This window comes from Rhinoderma darwinii, chromosome 4 (assembly GCF_050947455.1).
Source record: "Rhinoderma darwinii isolate aRhiDar2 chromosome 4, aRhiDar2.hap1, whole genome shotgun sequence".
Taxonomy (NCBI): Eukaryota; Metazoa; Chordata; class Amphibia; order Anura; family Rhinodermatidae; genus Rhinoderma; species Rhinoderma darwinii.
In genome coordinates, this window is record NC_134690.1 from 131,306,096 (window position 1) to 131,326,311 (window position 20,216).

The window sequence follows — 20,216 nt, forward strand, 5'->3', positions numbered from 1 at the left end:
TTGTGCATGTTGTATGCTTAATGCATTGTTAAAAAAGGTACAAAAATTAACCATTTTTTGTCGGCAGATGCCTGCCAGGGTTCATACATATAAGGTGGTAAAAGAAGAAGCAATGGCTTTTGAAAAGCCCTCAAAAAATTTACCCTTTTTATTGGCAGATGCCTGCCGGGGTTCATCCATGCATGGATGTAAAAGCAACAAGCAATGGCTTTTGACAAGCCCTCAAAAATTTACCCTTTTTATTGGCAGATGCCTGCCGGGGTTCATCCATACATGGATGTAAAAGCAACAAGCAATGGCTTTTCACAAGCCCTCCAAAAATGTACCCTTTTTATTGGCAGATACCTGCCGGGGTTCATCCATACATGGATGTAAAAGCAACAAGCAATGGCTTTTCACAAGCCCTCCAGGCCTGCTTGTAGCAGACGGCAGTGGAGGTGCATTGGTGGTAGTAGAGGTAGCCAACGGACAACAAGGGTGGTAGTAGTAGTAGCAGCACATTAAAAGACACTGGACAGTCACAGACAAAGCCCTGTGGTGGGGCAGGCCTGCTTGTAGCAGACGGCAGTGGAGGTGTATTGGTGGTAGTAGAGGTAGCCAACGGACAGCAAGGGTGGTGGTAGTAGTAGTAGCAGCACATTAAAAGAGACTGGACAGTCACAGGACAAAGCCCTGTGGTGGGGCAGGCCTCAGGCCTGCTTGTAGCAGACGGCAGTGGAGGTGTATTGGTGGTAGTAGAGGTAGCCAACGGACAGCAAGGGTGGTGGTAGTAGTAGCAGCACATTAAAAGACACGGCACAGTCACAGGACAAAGCCCTGTGGTGGGGCAGGCCTCAGGCCTGCTTGTAGCAGACGGCAGTGGAGGTGTATTGGTGGTAGTAGAGGTAGCCAATAGACAGCACGGGTGGTGGTGGTAGTAGTAGTAGTAGTAGTAGTAGTAGCAGCAAATTAAAACAGACTGGACAGTCACAGACAAAGCCCTGTGGTGCGGCAGGCCTGCTTGTAGCAGACGGCAGTGGAGGTGTATTGGTGGTAGTAGAGGTAGCCAACGGACAGCAAGGGTGGTGGTTAGAGATGAGCGAACCGGGACAACCGAACCCGGTTTCGGTCTGAACTTCCGGAAAAGTTTGGTTCGCAGCGAATCCGAACTTCACTGGGTTCGGCCGAACCCGTTTTGACCGAACCCGGTCAAAAACATTATACAAATCGGCAGCCACTTGTCTCTATCAATCACTGATAGAGAAAAGAGGCTGCTGATTAAAAATAAAATAAAAAGCATTTCATACGTACCCGGTCGTTGTCTTGGTGACGAGTCCCTCTTCTTCCTCCAGTCCGACCTTTTCTGACGCGGCAGCCTGTGATTGGCTGCAGAGGCCTCTGCAGCCTGTGATTGGCTGCAGAGGCCGCGGCAGCCTGTGATTGGCTGCAGCACTCACATGGGCTGCATCGTCATCAAGGAATGTCGGGCCGGATGTCGAGAGGGACGCGTCACTGAGGCAACGGCCAGGAGACCGGACTGGAGGAAGCAGGGAGTTCCCGGTAAGTATGAACGTCTTTTTTTTTACAGGTACTGTGATCGGTAGTCACTGTCCAGGGTACTGAAACAGTTACTGCCGATCAGTTAACTCTTTCAGCACCCTGGACAGTGACTATTTAGGGTATGTGCACACACACTAATTACGTCCGTAATTGACGGACGTATTTCGGCCGCAAGTACCGGACCGAACACAGTGCAGGGAGCCGGGCTCCTAGCATCATAGTTATGTACGATGCTAGGAGTCCCTGCCTCTCTGCAGGACAACTGTCCTGTACTGTAATCATGTTTTCAGTACGGGACAGTAGTTCCACGGAGAGGCAGGGACTCCTAGCATCGTACATAAGTATGATGCTAGGAGCCCGGCTCCCTGCAGTGTGTTCGGTCCGGTACTTGCGGCCAAAATACGTCCGTCAATTACGGACGTAATTAGTGTGTGTGCACATACCCTTACTGACGTCGCCTAGCTACGCTGCCGTAATGACGGGTGCACACATGTAGCCACCCGTCATTACGGGGCCTCATGCACACGACCATAAAAACACCCGTTATCACGGGTCGTAATTACGACCCGAAATAGCGGGCCCATAGACTTCTGTTAGCCACGGGTACCTTCCCGTTTTCTCACGGGAAGGTGCCCGTGCCGTTAAAAAGATAGAACATGTTCTATTTTTTTATTTTACGGGCCGTGCTCGTAATTACGACTCGTAACTACGAGCACGGCCGGCCGACCACGGGCAGCTGGCCGCTTTTGCGAACCATGCTGTCATTATAATTATAGCAGCACGGCCCGTAAAATAGAAAAATAGAACATGTTCTATTTTTTTAACGGCACGGGCACCTTCCCGTGAGAAAACGGAAAGGTACCCGTGGGTAACAGAAGTCTATGAGCCCGTTATTGCGGGTCGTAATTACGACCCGCAATAACGGGTGTTTTTACGGTCGTGTGCATAATGGGAGCACGGCTCGGAAAAACGAACGGCTGCACGTGCTCATCTCCTGAAATACTCTGTGCTGCCTTAAACTCTGTGGACAGGTCAGGATCCTGTTTCTTTTAAGTGCTGCTAGGGAACCCGCTCGATCCACTATATAAGGCTACGCTACAGTGCAGCATTTAAAAGAAACAGGATCCTGACCTGTCCACAGAGTTTAAGGCAGCACAGAGTATTTCAGGAGATGAGCGTGCAGATTCAGTGCTGCTGTGAACTCTGCTCTTACCATTACGTAGCTCTCAGTCTGTTACCTCTCCTCCACTCCTGTCCTCAAGAACACCACCTTCACATGATTGGCAAGTCACCACGTAATGGTAAGAGCAGAGTTCACAGCAGCACAGAGTATTTCAGGAGATGAGCGTGCGGATCTTGTGCGTGGTGGTGACTTGCCAATCATGTGAACGTGTTATAGAGGACAGGAGTGGAGGAGATGTAACAGACTGAGCTACGTAATGGTAAGAACAGAGTTCACAGCAGCACAGAGTATTTCAGGAGAGGAGCGTGCAGATTCAGTGCTGCTGTGAACTCTGCTCTTACCATTACGTAGCTCAGTCTGTTACCTCTCCTCCACTCCTGTCCTCAATAACACCTTCACATGATTGGCAAGTCACCACCCCGCACAAGATCTGCACGCTCATCTCCTGAAATATTCTGTGCTGCTGTGAACTCTGCTCTTACCATTACGTGGTGACTTGCCAATCATGTGAAGGTGTTCTGGAGGACAGGAGTGGAGGAGAGGTAACAGACTGAGAGCTACGTAATGGTAAGAGCAGAGTTCACAGCAGCACTGAATCTGCATGCTCATCTCCTGAAATACTCTGTGCTGCCTTAAACTCTATGGACAGGTCAGGATCCTGTTTCTTTTAAATGCTGCACTGTAGCGCAGCCTTATATAGTGGATCGAGCGGGTTCCCCAGCAGCATTTAAAAGAAACCGTGTTTGTGTATGTGTGTGTTTGTGTATATATGTGTGTTTGGGTATGTGACTTTGTCTGTTTTTGTTTTTATATGTGTGTTTGTGTATATGTGTGTGTGTGTATATATGGGTGTGTTTGTGTATATGTGTTTGTGTATATGTTTGTGTATATATGGGTATATTTGTGTATATGTTTGTGTGTAGATGTTTGTGTGTGTTTTTGTATATGTGTGTGTTTGTGTATATGTGTGTATATGGGTGTGTGTTTGTGTGTATATATGGGTGTGTTTGTGTATATGTGTTTGTGTATATGTGTGTTTGGGTATGTGTGTTTTTGTTTGTATATGTGTTTGTGTATATGTGTTCGTGTATGTGTGTGTATAACTGTGTGTATGTGTGTGTGTTTGGATATGTGTGTTTTTGTTTGTATATGTGTGAGTTCGTGTATATGTGTGTGTGTTTGTCTGTTTATGTGTGTGTGTGTGTGTGTGTATATCTTGTTGTGTTTGTGTATATATGTGTGTGTCTGTGTATGGTTGTTTGTTTGTGTGTGCGTGTATATATGTGTGTAGGTGAGTAGAAGTATTGGTATTGTTCACATTGATAACTGTTTTTTTATGTTGTTGCAGATTTTGATGTACCGATTGGACTACATCTTCGATTCGTTGGACTACTGCGTAGATCTACGTTTTTTCAAATTTTAATAAAATGGTTAACGAGGGTTTTGTTGGGGATTTCTTATTTCAATAAAAAAGAATTGTCTTTGTGTTTTTTTTAAACTTTATTAGTGCCTAGATAATGGCAGTTGGCTGATTGACAGCGTCCATTATTAAGGCGGTACATAGTGTTAGCCGGTGCAGAGGCTAGCACTAACCACCCATTATTACCCCGGTACCCACCACCACCAGGGGTGCCGGGAAGAGCTTGGTACGATCCAGTACCCGACCATCTGTTGTGATGGTCGGGTACTGGGGCGGCCGTAGGCTGGTATTATGAGGCTGGGAAGGGCCAAAATCAGTGGACCTTCCCACCCTTGTAATGCTAGGCTGCTGCTGCTGTGTTGTATCGTGCTGGTTATAAAAATGGGGGGGACCCCCACGTCGTTTTTTTTTTTGAATTTAACAAATTTAGCAATAGACGGGTCCCCCACATTTTTAATAACCAGCCATATACAAGGCCGCAGCAGTCTGGCATTACATTGGTGGGAAGGGCCACTGGTTTTGTCCATTCCCAGGCTAATAACACTGTGCTGTATGTGGCTGGTTATGATAAATTGGGTGGAACCCCATGTATTTTTAAAAAAAAAAATGTAAATAAATAAATAATTAAAAAAAATGACGTGGGGTCCCCCCCACTTTTATAACCAGCCAGATACAACACAGCAGCAGCCTAGCATTACAAGGGTGGGAAGGTCCACTGTTTTTGGCCCTTCCCAGCCTCATAATACCAGCCTGCGGCCGCCCCAGAGCCCGACCATCACAACAGATGGTCGGGTACTGAATCGTACCTGGCTCTTCCCGGCACCCCTGGTGGTGGTGGGTACCGGGGTAATAATGGTGGTTAGTGTTAGCCTCTGCACCGGCTAACACTAAGCCTCGCCTTAGTAATGGATGTTGTCACTCAGACAGCGGCCATTACTAAAGTGGTAGTAATAAAATTTGAAAAGAAAAAGACAAAGATATAGATAAAATATTTTATTGAAATAAAGCACCCCCAACACAACCCTCATTAACCATTTTATTGTAGAAAAAAAACGTCATCTAAGTAGTCCTCGAAACCGACGTAGTCCAAACACCAAACCTGTGAAAAAAAAAAATTAAATAAAACATGTCGTAGGCTTAGATTCAGTTTAATGTGTGATACTGACTGTTATACCATGTATAGAAGCCTGCCGTGAAGTTGACTTAGATACAGGGCGCCAGCAGACAGTATCATACATGGTCATACATACATACATATATACAAACATACATACAAGCATGCACATATATACATGCAAATATACATACATGCAAACATACACACATATATACATGCAAACTATCATACATACATGCATACACACACACATGAAACCATACATACATACAAACATGCAAAGATACATACATACATATATACAAGCATGCACAAATATACATGCAAACATAATTACATACATGCACATATATATAAACATACATGCAAACATACATGCAAAAATAAAAACATGCAAACATACATACATGCACATATATACATACATACATGACAACATACATACAAACATACATGACAACATACATACATGCAAACATACATACATACATGCAAACATACATACACACATGCAAACATATATACATGCAAATATACATACAAACATGCACATGTATACATACATGCCAACATACATGCAAACATACATGCACATATATACATACATACATACATGATAACATACATACATGCAAATATACATACATACACACATGCACATATATACATACATGCCAACATACATGCACATATATACATACATGACAACATACATACATACATACATGACAACATACATACATATATATATACACACATGCAAATATACATACAAACATGCATACATACATACATGCAAACATACATTCATGCAAACACACATACATGCAAACATACATACATACATTCATGCAAACATACATACATACAAATATACATACACACATGCACATATATACATACATACATACATACATGACAACATACATGCAAAAATACATACATGCAAACATACACACATGCAAACATACATACATACATGCAAATATATACATGCAAATATACATACAAACATGCACAGATATACATACATACATACATACATGACAACATACATACATACATACATACATACATACATACATACATGCTAACATACATACATGCCAAAAAAAAATAATAATACGTTCATACTTACTTTCCTCCTGTCCGGCCTCCAGCGATGACGTTTCATCCATGTCGCCGCTGCAGCCTGTGATTGGCTGCAGAGGCGGTCACGTGGGATGAAGCGTCATCCTGACGTGCGTGACCGCCACTACAGCCTGTGATTGGCTGCAGCGGCGAAAGGGATGAAACGTCATCGCTGGAGGCCGGACAGGAGGAAAGTAAGTACGAACGTATAATTTTTATTTTTTTATTACATTTAAATTGTATTTTCCGCGCGCCGAGCATGTACTGTGAAGGTTGCTGAAAGAGTTAGTGCAGCCCATTAACTCTATCAGCACCCCGGACAGTAGCATGCTCGGCGCACGGAAGTGACAGGTTCGGTCAGAACTAGTTCGGTCCGAACCGAACTTTTTTGTGAAATTCGGCGAACTAGCCGAACCGAACTTTTGATAAGTTCGCTCATCTCTAGTGGTGGTAGTAGTAGTAGTAGCAGCACATAAAAAGAGACTGGACAGTCACAGGACAAAGCCCTGTGGTGGGGCAGGCCTCAGGCCTGCTTGTAGCAGATGGCAGTGGAGGTGTATTGGTGGTAGTAGAGGTAGCCAACGGACAGCAAGGGTGGCAGTTGTAGTAGTGTCAGGGATCATTACCATGTATATTGTTTGCAAAAATATTATCCTCACACATATGTATATACATTTCAGTTCTTTGTGTAATATACTGATATATATATATATAACAAGTTCTTTGTTCATGTCGGAAACACCTATGGAAGACACCGCCCCCTGGAATGCAAGAAGGGTGTGCATAAGAATTTGCAGCAGAGAAGCCGGTGGGGGCTTGGGCACTCCCACATCCCTAGGGAGGCGTCTTTTCTGTGTGTTTCTTTGTTCTGAATAAAAGTGCAGTGTTTTTCCTGGCTGATCTAGGGAAAGCTGTGTACCAACATCTCTGGCTGGTTTACTTCTTTCCAGGCATGCTTTCAACTTACAGAGGTGGTTATTCGGTGTGAACTAACAGGGGGAAGGAAGACATCCTGAAATACAGACCTGACAGTAGCAGCACATTAAAAGACACTGGACAGTCACAGGACAAAGCCCTGTGGTGGGGCAGTCCTGTTTGTAGCAGACGGCACTGGGGGTGGATTGGTGGTAGAAGTAGTAGCAGCACCAAGAGCGGCACATTAAAAAAAGAGTGAACAGGACAGAATCCCGTAGTAGCAGATGGCAGTAGCAGGCGGCAGCGGCAGCAGCACCAGCAATGTCAGATCTAATCAGTGGCATCAGGCACAAGGGTTTTAAAATCCTCACCGATCCACGCTTGAATCAGTTTAAGAAACGTGAGATTTTCCAAGCTGTTGGCGGACAATCTTGTTCGATTAGGGGTGACGAAGCCCCCTGCCGCGCTGAATACCCTCTCTTACGCTACACGGGAGGGTGGACAAGACAGTACACCCATGGCAAACTGGGCCAGTTCTTGCCAATGATCCAATCTGCTGACCCAGAAGTCCATGAGGTCTGGGATCAGGATTTCTGACGGAGAAAGGGCACAGTCCAGGTACGAGTGATCCTGGTTGTTTAGGTGCTGGACCTGGTGATGGTGAACATCCCTTTGGTGACTACGATGCGTGTCAGGTCGGGGTATTGGATGTAAAAATGTTGTCATCATATTTTCCAAACTGAATTGGCTGCTGCTGCCGCTGCTGCTGCCGCCTGTTGCAGAGGTAGCTCTGCCAGAGGCGGTGGAATGATGAGACAGTGGGGAGCGGAGAGTGGCCCCCTGGTCAGACATGCTTTCCAGCAGGTGTTTGCTGTTTGAAAGCCGTGACAAGCTGGCTGCATAGCTTCTCTCGATAATAAGCCAATTTTGCCTCCCTCTCGGAAGGCGCAAAAATCTCCCCCATTCTGGCTTTATACGGAGGGTCTAAAAGTGTGGCTATCCAGTACTCATCTCTTTGCTTCATGCTAACAATACGACAGTCAGCACGCAAGTAACGAAGCATACAGCTCACCATCCTGGCCAGCGTTTCAGAGGGCCCGGTTGGTTCCATCTCCGCCCCATATTTCCATGGTTGTTCATCATCAAGGTCGTCGTCAGACTCGTCATCACCATCACTGTCATGTTGTGCGGCTGCCTCGTACCCTATCCCTTCCTGTGATTCCATCTCCAAATCCAGCTCCTCTTCAGGTCCTGTTTCCTCATCCTCCTCCTCCTCCTCAACATCCATAGCCAGATGTGATCCTTCCGCCATCCTTTGCTGAATCATCGCTGTGAGCGTTTGCTCCATAATGAATATCAGCGGCATAACATCGTTCATTCCGCTAGCGTCACGGCTCACAAATCGTGTAGCCTCTTCAAAGGGGCTCAAAACGCGACATGCGTCTCTAACCAGCTGCCAGTGCCTGAGCTCAAAATTACACTGGCTCCAAACGCTGCCCGTCTGCTGCATCAGGAAATCATTCACGGCTTTCCGCTGTTCGTACAGACGGTCCAACATGTGCAGGGTGGAATTCCAGCATGTTGGAACGTCGCAAATCAGGCTGTGTTCTGGGAGATTGTTTTGACACTGCAAGTCCAGGAGGGCGTGCTTAAATGCATACGAACGTCTAAAGCGAACGCAAACCCTCCTGGACATGGCCAGCACACCCTTCAAACCAACATATGACTTTAAGAAGCGTGTTATGACCAGATTGATCACATGTGCCATGCAAGGAGTGTGTGTCAGGTGACCTAGACGCAGTGCAGCCACAACGTTCTTCCCGTTATCAGAGACAACATTGCCCAGTGTGAGTTTCAGAGGAGACAGCCAGCGTGCGATTTCCTCCTTGATGCACAGCAGCAGCTCCTGCCCTGTGTGGCTTTTATCGCCCAGGCTCAGCAGGTGTAAGACAGCGTTGTGGCGCTTCACCTTGCACCTATGAAAAGAGGAGGGAGGAGGAGTGGAAGACACGCTGTGCCATGTCGGGGATGGGAAGACCTCCATTGAGGAGAGCAAGGAGGAGGAGGAGGAGTAGGAGGAGGAGGATGGTAGGCGCCTAATGTCCGGAGTTGAACCAGAAAGATAAAAGCGTCGAGGTGGTAATGCCTGGCATTGCTGTGGTGGTGCAAAATATTGACCGAGTGGTCCGTGAAAGACATGTACTGTCCCTGCCCATAGTTGCTGCTCCACGTGTCGACGGTGGCATGTACCCTGCTGCACACGGATAATTGCAAGGACTGGCCCACCTTTTCCTCCACGTGCTTGTGCAAGGCAGGGACAGCAGTTTTGGAGAAGTAATGGCGGCTAGGTATTCGCCACCTAGGCTGAGCGCAGGCTATCAATTGCTTGAAGCCGGCAGAGTCGACCAGGTGGTACGGCAGCGACTGCACCACCAACAACTTAGCCAGGTGTGAATTAAGCCGCACGGCAAGTGGATGACTGGGTATATATTGTTGCTTATTGGACAACGATTCCATAATGGATAACTGACGGGACGTAGGAGGAGCACTAGATGACAGTGATGATGATGATGATGACAACGACATGGTGGATAAGGCCAGGCTACTACTTAGATGACAGGGACTCGGAGCAGCAGCAGCAGAGGGGTCTTCATTAGATGTACATGATGGTGGGGCACGTCGATTGTCCCACATGGCCTTGTGATGCCGCTACATGTGTTTACGTAGAGCGGTAGTTCCTACATTGCTGCCCTGCCCACGCCTTACTTTCTGCTTGCAGATACGGCACTGTGCCATGTTTTCGTCCTCCGGGAAGATACAGAAAAATTGCCACATGGCAGAGTACCGTAAAGAGGTAGTACCACGTCCACCACCACCACCACCACCACCACCCGAGCTTGCCCCATGTTTGGCAGGCTTTTTTCTGGAGCCTACACCAGTAGCATCAGTGTCGCCGTCACTGGCTCCTGAGCTGACCCTACCGCTGCAACCTTTTGCAGATTGACTTCTGCCCCTACCTCGGCTTGGCTGTTTATCACTGCCAGTGCCGCCACTACTACCCTCCTCCTCTGATGCTTTCATCACCTCGTCACCTGGTTCCCACGTCCTGTCTAAAACAACATCATCATAGCCCTCCTCATCATCCCCGCCACTTCTGTCACTGTGTTGTGAATGTGATGTGACATCATGGCGGGCTCCATGCCCCCCCTCATTACTGCATCTGCCACCACGGCTACCACCAACACCCCCACTACCACAGCTATGCGTGTCGGACACCGCTTCCACCTCCACCACCGCCGCAACACACCCCGTTGGCTGACTCGTGGAAAACAAATCATCATCACTATGTTGTTCAGTATCTTCCTTCGCACCCGAGGAGATGTCTCTTAGGACTCTCAGGAAAGATGGCTTCCCGCTAGGAAGGGGGAGTAAAGACATAGATGATGGAATGGAAACGCTAGAAATACCCATATTACTACTGTCACTGTGCCAAGGAACTGTAGAGGATCTGGAATCCAACGAAACCTGGCTTGAAGCCAGATTGTCAGAGTCTTCCTGCTGAGATGACCGCGAGCCAGCCAACCAGTCCACAATGGCCGTATTGTCTAAAGTAACCCGCCCACCGGAGGAGATGGACAAGTCTGGCTTGCTGATACTGCTACTACTACCAGCAGGCACATGGCTGCTGCTACTAGTAGAACTGGGCACATGTCTTGTGCCACAAATGCTGGTACTGGGTCTGGCACCAACAGATCCAACATTTGGACTGGAAGAGGACATGGCATGGGTGTTTTTTCCTCTACCCCGTCCTTACACAACCTTTTTTTTACCAGACATTTCACTGCTGTGCTGAAGTGCAGCAAGTTGAATCAAAACCCCTTCTCCTACTAGAGGAATGAGGTCCTTATAAAATATTATTGGACTGGCTGCCTGTATTGCAAGTTGGATTGTTATGTTAACCCATGCAACGGGGATGAGCCCCTTCTAAAAGCTTATTCACACACTGGCTTGGCAAATGGCAATGAATGAGAATTTCTATCAGCCACGCCGCGTTGCACTCAGGGAATACTGGGCGTTGTAGTACTACAAAGACTGCCTGTATTTGAAGTTGGATTGTTATGTTAACCCATGCAATGGGGATGAGCCCCTTCTAAAAGCTTATTCACACACTGGCTTGGCAAATGGCAATGAATGAGAATTTCTATCAGCCACTGTGCACTCAGGGAATGCTGGGCGTTGTAGTACTACAAAGTCTGCCTGTATTTCAAGTTGGATTGTTATGTTAACCTATGCAACGGGGATGAGCCCCTTCTAAAAGCTTATTCACACACTGGCTTGGCAAATGGCAATGAATGAGAATTTCTATCAGCCACGCCGCGTTGCACTCAGGGAATACTGGGCGTTGTAGTACTACAAAGGCTGCCTGTATTTGAAGTTGGATTGTTATGTTAACCCATGCAATGGGGATGAGCCCCTTCTAAAAGTTTATTCACACAGTGGCTTGGCAAATGGCAATGAATGAGAATTTCTATCAGCCACTGTGCACTCAGGGAATGCTGGGCGTTGTAGTACTACAAAGTCTGCCTGTATTGCAAGTTGGATTGTTATGTTAACCCATGCAACGGGGATGAGCCCCTTCTAAAAGCTTATTCATACACTGGCTTGGCAAATGGCAATGAATGAGAATTTCTATCAGCCACGGTGCACTCAGGGAATGCTGGGCATTGTAGTGCTACAAAGGCTGCCTGTATTGCAAGTTGGATTGTTATGTTAACCCATGCAACGGGGATGAGCCCCTTCTAAAAGCTTATTCACACACTGGCTTGGCAAATGGCAATGAATGAGAATTTCTATCAGCCACGCCGCGTTGCACTCAGGGAATACTGGGCATTGTAGTCCTACAAAGGCTGCCTGTATTTGAAGTTGGATTGTTATGTTAACCCATGCAATGGGGATGAGCCCCTTCTAAAAGCTTATTCACACACTGGCTTGGCAAATGGCAATGAATGAGAATTTCTATCAGCCACTGTGCACTCAGGGAATGCTGGGTGTTGTAGTACTACAAAGTCTGCCTGTATTGCAAGTTGGATTGTTATGTTAACCCATGCAACGGGGATGAGCCCCTTCTAAAAGCTTATTCACACACTGGCTTGGCAAATGGCAATGAATGAGAATTTCTATCAGCCACGGTGCACTCAGGGAATGCTGGGCCTTGTAGTACTACAAAGGCTGCCTGTATTGCAAGTTGGATTGTTATGTTAACCCATGCAACGGGGATGAGCCCCTTCTAAAAGCGTATTCACACACTGGCTTGGCAAATGGCAATGAATGAGAATTTCTATCAGCCACGCCGCGGTGCACTCAGGGAATACTGGGCGTTGTAGTACTACAAAGGCTGCCTGTATTGCAAGTTGGATTGTTATGTTAACCCATGCAATGGGGATGAGCCCCTTCTAAAAGCTTATTCACACACTGGCTTGGCAAATGCCAATGAATGAGAATTTCTATCAGCCACGGTGCACTCAGGGAATGCTGGGCGTTGTAGTACTACAAAGGCTGCCTGTATTGCAAGTTGGATTGTTATGTTAACCCATGCAATGGGGATGAGCCCCTTCTAAAAGCTTATTCACACACTGGCTTGGCAAATGGCAATGAATGAGAATTTCTATCAGCCACGCCGCGGTGCACTCAGGGAATACTGGGCGTTGTAGTACTACAAAGGCTGCCTGTATTGCAAGTTGGATTGTTATGTTAACCCATGCAACGGGGATGAGCCCCTTCTAAAAGCTTATTCACACACTGGCTTGGCAAATGGCAATGAATGAGAATTTCTATCAGCCAAGCCGTGGTGCACTCAGGGAATACTGGGCGTTGTAGTACTACAAAGGCTGCCTGTATTGCAAGTTGGATTGTTATGTTAACCCATGCAACGGGGATGAGCCCCTTCTAAAAGCTTATTCACACACTGGCTTGGCAAATGGAAATGAATGAAAATTTCTATCAGCCACTGTGCACTCAGGGAATGCTGGGCGTTGTAGTACTACAAAGGCTGCCTGTATTGCAAGTTGGATTGTTATGTTAACGGGGATGAGCCCCTTATAAAAGCTTATTCACACACTGGCTTGGCAAATGGAGAATTTGTATTGCAATTTGGATGTTGATTGTTGAGAGTAGAGTAGACTCCCACTGTAGTGGATGAGCCCCTTCGATTGCTGGATTCCTGGCTTTTAGATTCCTAAAGCTTTCCCTAACTGCACAGAGATGCTATCCCTACAGCTCCTGTCTCTAAAATGGCTGCTGAGCTCCGTGCATAGACTTTTATTGCAGGCTTGAGCCCGCCCCTATGCTGCCTCCCGATTGGCTGGGAGAGCCATTTGCAAGGCATTATGGAGTAGCCTGATGCCAGGTGATATTGTGAAAGCCTCCATTTTACATCTAACATGTGGCAGGCGCCAAAATGTAGCCGGGTTCGGTCAAAACGGGTCCGGCCGAAACCGGTGAAGTTCGGATTCGCTGCGAATCGAACTTTTCCCGATGTTCGGACCGAAACCGGGTTCGGTTGTCCCGGTTCGCTCATCTCTAGCCATAATCATGAGCAATCCCAAAAGCATACCTTGAGTCCGTATATATGTTAGCTGTCTTATATTTTGCTAACCTACAGGCTTCTGCGAGAGCTTTCAACTCGGCTTCCTGTGCTGACATGTGTGATGGTAGTGCCTCCGCTTTGTGTACTACTTGTGTATCTACTACTGCATATTCTGTATGGAAATTACCATCCTCAAAGTACTTTGAACCATCCACAAAGAGAATAAAGTCAGGGTTATGTAATGGTGAATCCTTGACATGTGAAAAGTCCACAGTCTCCTGGGCCGTAAGGGCCATGCAATCATGATCTTTCATAGAAAGAAGAAATTTAGACCAAATACCAGAAATTTAGACCAAATACCTGTATCTTCTCCCCCTTGCTCAAAAGGCAGTAAGGTAGCTGGGTTCAGGGTGGTACATCTCTGGATGGTCACCTGCTCAGGAAGAAGCAAAGCACATTGTAATCTCAGATGTCGAGCATTAGACAGGTGTTTTAGCTGAACCTGTGTGAATACCGCTGAAATGTCATGGGGCATAAACAGTCACAGGGTGGTTGAGTACAAGATCTGCTGCCTTGTCCAGGATGGCCTGCACTACTACTACTATTGCCCTGACACAAGATGGGGCCCCTCTGGCTACCGGTCCAATCTGACTGAGTAGTAGGCAACAGGACGGTGATGACCATGTGTCTGTGTAAGGACAGCGCTGGCATGTCCGTGTAATTCCGTGCAATAAAGCCTGAAGGGTTTGGCTTAATCTGAAGTTCCTAAAGTGGGGGCTGTTTTATGGCTATTTTAAGAGAATATAAATTGTCCAGTGCCCCTCCTGTGAGAGAAAAAGGTTCAGCTTTAAGACAATCATACAGTGGTTGCATAAGAGCCGAAGCATTGCGTACCCAGGGTCGACAATATGATACTAGCCCTAAAAAGGTACGTAGGGCACTAAAAGTTTGTGGTGGAGGTTTTCTTGAAACTACTTGCACCCTTTCAGGTGTTAGGTGTTTAATCCCTTATTACACACAGTGGCCTAAAAATATCACCGTGGTACAACAAAACTAAAGTGTCGCTCGTGAAATATTGCAGCCTTTTGTCGCCAAAAACTGCAGTAATGACAGGGATGTTTGGATACACTGATCCTATTTGGGGAAAAATAATAAAAGATCATCTACATATTGAAGAAGGACCACATCGGGGTTGGTATCCCAATCTTCAAGAACTAGGCCCATTGCACCTGCATACATGCAGGGGGAATTCTAGGTGCCTTGTGGAGCACATTACATGCATACTGTTTGCTGAAATGAGTGAAGGCAAACAAGTACCAACAGTCAGGATATAATGACACAGAAAAGAAAGCATTTGCTAAATCAATTACAGTAAGGCTATGTTCACACGGAGTATTTTGGGGGAGGAATATCTGCCTCAAAGCTCCAAACGGAATTTTGAGGCAGATATTCCTCCCCCAAAATACTCCGTGTGAATAGCAATGATCGCGCCGTTTTTCGCCCGCGGCCATTGAGCGCCGCGGGCAGAAAACACGCTTTCTCCTGCCTCCCATTGAAGTCAATGGGAGGTCGGAGGCGGAAGCGCCCGAAGATAGGGCATGTCGCTTCTTTTTCCCGCGAGGCAGTTTTACTGCTCGCGGGAAAAAGACGCCGACGCCTCCCATTGAAATCAATGGGAGGCGTTCTCGGGCCGTTTCTGCCGAGTTTTGCGACGCGGTTTCCGCGTCAAAAAACTCGGCAAAAGACCCCGTGTGAACATAGCCTAAAATGTGTGGCATTGTGAGGAATTTGGGCCAACAAGGTCTGGGGGTTTGGCACAATCGGGTTATTAAATACAGTAGCAGTATTGACAGCTCTAAGATCATGTACCATACGATATTTGGCTGGTTCCCCCTTATCCATCTTCTTTTTGACTAGGTACAATGGGGTATTACATGGGGACGCTATTTCAGTGAGGATTCCTGCCTGCAGAAAATCCTGAACACTGGCAGAAATGGCTTCTGACTGAGCCACGCTCAAAGGGTATTGTTTCTTCTGTGGGAGTGTGTGGCCAGGTTTGAGACTTACAGTCACTGGTGGGACTGGAAGAACTCCTACCTCCGTAGGACCAGGTGCCCATAGGCTGACTGGTATCACGCCAAGGAGTGTCTCCACTTCTGATGGGGACAGACATAACACTTGAGACGACGGCCGTTCATCCCAAGAGTTAAGATCACACGAGGCAATAAGACAATTCTTCCTTTCCCTAATGTCCTGTCAGCTGCACTGTCCCATCTTCTAGATATTCTATACTGGCCCTGAGCCTCTGTAACAAATCTGCTCCTAATAAATTTACAGGGGTAGTTTCACTAGTGATGATGCGAGTGAATACAGATTTGTGAGAACCAATTGAGAGGACAAGTGGCTTTGTGAGGGGGTTCTGGACTACATTCCCCTCTACCCCCACACATGGTTGTGTTTCACCAGAGATAAACTGAGTGGGTATTTGACTGGCACTTACTACTGTTGTGGCTGCTCCAGTATCAATGAGAAAAGGAATTGGCCTCTGCCCTTCTATGGATAGAGATACTAACGGGACGGGTCCTAATTTAATGGGCAGGATTAAAGCTATTGTGCCAGCTTCTGGATTGCCAATTTCTCATGATTGATACCCAGAATCCTCCTCATTCGGGCGATGCCTGCCCGAGTGCTGATGAGGAGGTTGTTCTTGAGCTCCTTCCTGTGACTGAGCTCAAGGCTGCCAATTGGGGTCTTTAGGTCTCTTTGGGGCTTTGCAATTTCTGGAAATATGTCCAGGCTTATCACAATTGTAACAATTTATCTGTTTTTGGGGTCCCCTGCCCTGTCCCCCTTGATTCTGATTCTTGGGATAGTAAGGAGTATCCCACTACAGGATTTTTCTTTCTCTTTTGTTTCTAACTTTGTTCTAATCCCTGTGCCACTTTCATGAGGTCTCGTGGGTCTAGGTTCCTCCATTCAGGGTGGGCTACTCCTACAGCTTCTTTTATGGGGTTCTTTAACCCTTCCATAAAGGATAAATCCCTTTTTCTCTTTCACTTCCTCATTACTTCCTCTGTTCCCGTCATCATCCTCATCTCTTACCATCATAATATTCATAATATAACTTTCCTCCACATTTGATTTCCCTCGCCCCTCCAATCTGTACTTCCTTGGACACTTTTTTTCCCAGGCATTCTCTTGCTCCGTAAACGTTTTATCTTATCTTTTAACCATACTCTATGCGTTCTACATACCTCATCCCATTCATTAGGGTCTCCTCAGGTTTTTGACTGCATCTCTCCCTTCCCTTTGTTTTACTATATCCACCGGAGAAACTCCGGGTTTCTTCTTGTGAGGTGTCAGTGTCACTAAATTCCCCATCTTGGTCACGGTACGTGTCCCAGCATCACCTTGTCTACCGGGACGGTGGTGATAGATTCCCACTTACAATCTATTTTCTACAGTCACCCACAAACTACTCTGGCCAGAGCTTTAAACTGCGGACCGGCGTCTCTGACACTCACCCACACCCAGACCAATACAATATAGTAATAAAACTCCAAAAATGGCAATCAGAAACAACAATCCTAGCATGAGTGAGGCAAGCTCAAAACTCATTCTTTACCTAAAACACATTCACACAACCGTTACAGAAATCAGACTTTTTTCCTGAGGGAACAAGGATTCATGGACCGGCAAGCATTTAAGTCCCTCTTACCTTATGTCTCCCGCACATCCCCGAACTCACAGTATAGGACAGAGAAGGTGCAGAGCAAAGTTGTAAGAATAATGGCTTCTCACCTTATGCTGCAGCGATGGTCTGCACGTTCCTGGCTAGTCACTGCAGGGTGTTCAGAGAGTCAGGGGAGCACCAAGGTGTAGCTGCTGGTCCCTGTTCTGGCGCCAATTTCTGTGGTCGCAACGGTACCACTACGCCTTGATTTCTGTGGGTTCCAAATTAGAAGTAGGTATATATACGAGCTCGGTGAGTCAAATCACTCTGAGACCATGTTCTCAAAAAGAAAGACTCCAATTTATTATCATATACAGTGTATATCTATACACAGAACAAAGAGCCTAACTCATTTTGTAATCAGCAAAGGGAGAATTCCTCCCTCTGATCTTGAGCGTCATCCCAAACTGTTACTTATATAAACTGTTTTACTGCCAAGAAGAAATACCTTAAGTAATCTGCAGAGCATCTGCAGACTTTTACAAGGCAAACTAAAAGACAAAAATGAATATCACACTGTGCAGTGTATACCGACACAAAATACAAAACATGGAATTTTGAAATTATTCCTTCACACATATGATGCCACATTATAAATTGAAATAGTAGTAAAACACCAAACAAAATTGCTAATAAGAAAAATCCATGCTCCAAAAGCCAAGTGGCAGTCATTCCGAGTCTGGCAGTGTGCCCAAACAGCAGTTTATTCCCAATTATGGGGTGTGTCTCCGGTGGCACAAGCAGAGAACAACATACTTGTTACTGATGGACCTAATAGGCTTCTGTACATGGCAGACCAAGAGGCCATTGTTATGCCTCCATTTGCCATAACAACCCATCAGTACCCCACGATTGCTCAGTGCTGCTGTTGCTATTGACTATTGGCTCCGATCCTTGCCACTGCAGCGGGAGCCCGGCTGTATATTACAACCGGCTCCCGCTGTTGATGATACGAGCTCAAATCTGGAAAGTGAAACTCCTGTGTGCCGCAACTGTATGGGAATTTTCGGAATCCTCTTCCCTCCCATGGTGTACCTATATGTCCTGGGGCACGAGAGGGTTAAAGTTTGACTTCCATAAAACAAATAAATATTGCATGATTAGAAAATGTTTACCTGTTTATCTTTTGATATGGTACAGTCCTTTGGTTATACTTGCTTCCATGTTTTGACTGCTTTAAAAAACTTTCTCTTAAATTAGCTGTGACATAGACTTCAAATAGTGTCTTGTTTAATCATTTCACTATACAGCAATCCTAGGCACATAAGAAAAATTGTAAAAATAATCAGAGAAATAACCACACAGTAGGCAGACATATTATTGATGTGGTTAGCTAATTATATGAAGTTCCTTTAATCCTGTTACACCATAAAGATTCCACAAAATGTGATTCTCTCTCTTTGCAACATTTACGTTATAATGAGGCACAAGATACAATTAAATCATAAATTATTAATCTTTCCAAGAGATTGATGTATACTGTGACATCTTCTTAAAAAAAAGGAAAAATATGAAGTATAATTAGCTTGCATCTAACACAAATAAAGGGATAATTAATATAGATGAGATTAACTTGTGATTAATGTCGTAATATTCAAACATAATATTATGAATTCAGCTCTTAATATTAGAAATATGCTCTGCATACTGCAGTGGATTTTAGTACAGTATGTTAAAAATATATCTTAGTATTCATGTATGTGTGTGCATTATGTAAAAAAAAAAAATGCCCTTTAATTCCAAAGCTTAATTTCATCATTGAATATTTTGTACTATTTTTGGATAGCATAAAACACCTAAATCTTTTATTCAATTTATTTCACAATAATGTCAGATTTCAGATGTAGGTCATTATATAGTTTAAATAGTGTTTTTTACTACAGTCCAGAAACTTTTTTTAAAATTAGAAATTAACAAATTTTCAGGGATCGACAATAGAAATAAAAACAAAAGCAACGCAAAATAGAATAATTTTTTAAAAAAAAAATGTTACTAGATTCACAGATGTGTGTCTGTTTACACACTGTTAACTGACTCTAGAAGCAACCTTTAGAATTGTGGATGAAAAGAGAATTACACTAGAGTACTATAATTTATGCTGAGACTAAGTTATCATACACAACACACTTACAAAGTTATGTCCTGCACTGGCAGAAGCAAAGCACTGGGAAGAGTTTTTTGACATACTTGAGCTGCTCCTGCAAAATGGAACGGAAGTTGAATGTTTATCTCAGTCTTGATCCTGTTTACATCTCTACACTCACAACCTACAGATATATCTCAAGAGGATACAAGGTGTCATGTGGTTGAGAGTGTATCAATGAGTGTGAGCTGGAAGCCTGTGCTTTGCCATTAATTTTGTATTTTGCCTATGAACAAGAATCAATTGTGTTCTCTTTATCTTAAAAGTATTGGAATTCTGCAAACTAATTCTTGTAATAAATTGACTAAACTTTTATTCGTCTTTCTCTCACCACAAACTGAAAATATTCCTCCTCTTTCTCGGAAATGACTGGCCACAAACTGTAAAAAATCTTCCTCTTTTCTTTAAATAACCCATTGCAAATTCTGAGCACGTGGCTAAGAAAAGGA